Below are 443 nucleotides of genomic sequence, written 5' to 3'. Positions count from 1 at the left end.
ACCATATCCACACACAACAACTAATTGTATGAAACTTTTATATCCTAATTTAAAAGCTGTGAAATTAGTTTTCACGCATCAAACCGGATTGTTTATATGTTTAAACATTTTATGCTCTTATTTAAAGAAGACTTTGAGCTATTTTTTTCTGTACCCTGTAAAATATTGAAAACTAACATAATATGTTGAGGTTGCTTGAAATTGTACATAAAACTAAAATTTTCTGAAGTGTGTGTTTATGTATGAAACCTGTGTTTTAACTTTGTAAGTAAATTCTCTGCCTTTGTATTTATATTTTACAAAAATTTTCTTAAAAGGCAATAAACCTGTTGAGGAAAGGAGAAAATTGAAGTACCTTGTGTCCTATGTATTTTCCTAAAGCATTACTGTTGGCAGGTTTTTTTTTAAGTGTTGTTGATGGTCTGTTCCCTATAGATAACTTT

At 28.7% G+C, this 443-nt stretch overlaps 1 protein-coding gene across 1 annotated transcript in view; it reads left to right on the top strand.

The window, feature by feature from the left end:
- Positions 1-443, top strand: part of LOC104995487 (BCL-6 corepressor-like) — a 5,170-nt gene that overhangs the window by 2,633 nt on the left and 2,094 nt on the right. The gene's annotated exons all lie outside the window — the stretch shown is intronic.

Source organism: Bison bison, unplaced genomic scaffold (assembly GCF_000754665.1).
Source record: "Bison bison bison isolate TAMUID 2011002044 unplaced genomic scaffold, Bison_UMD1.0 scf7180017850846, whole genome shotgun sequence".
Taxonomy (NCBI): domain Eukaryota; kingdom Metazoa; phylum Chordata; class Mammalia; order Artiodactyla; family Bovidae; genus Bison; species Bison bison.
Note: the sequence above shows the minus strand (reverse complement) of the source record. Positions and strands in the feature narration are given on the sequence as shown.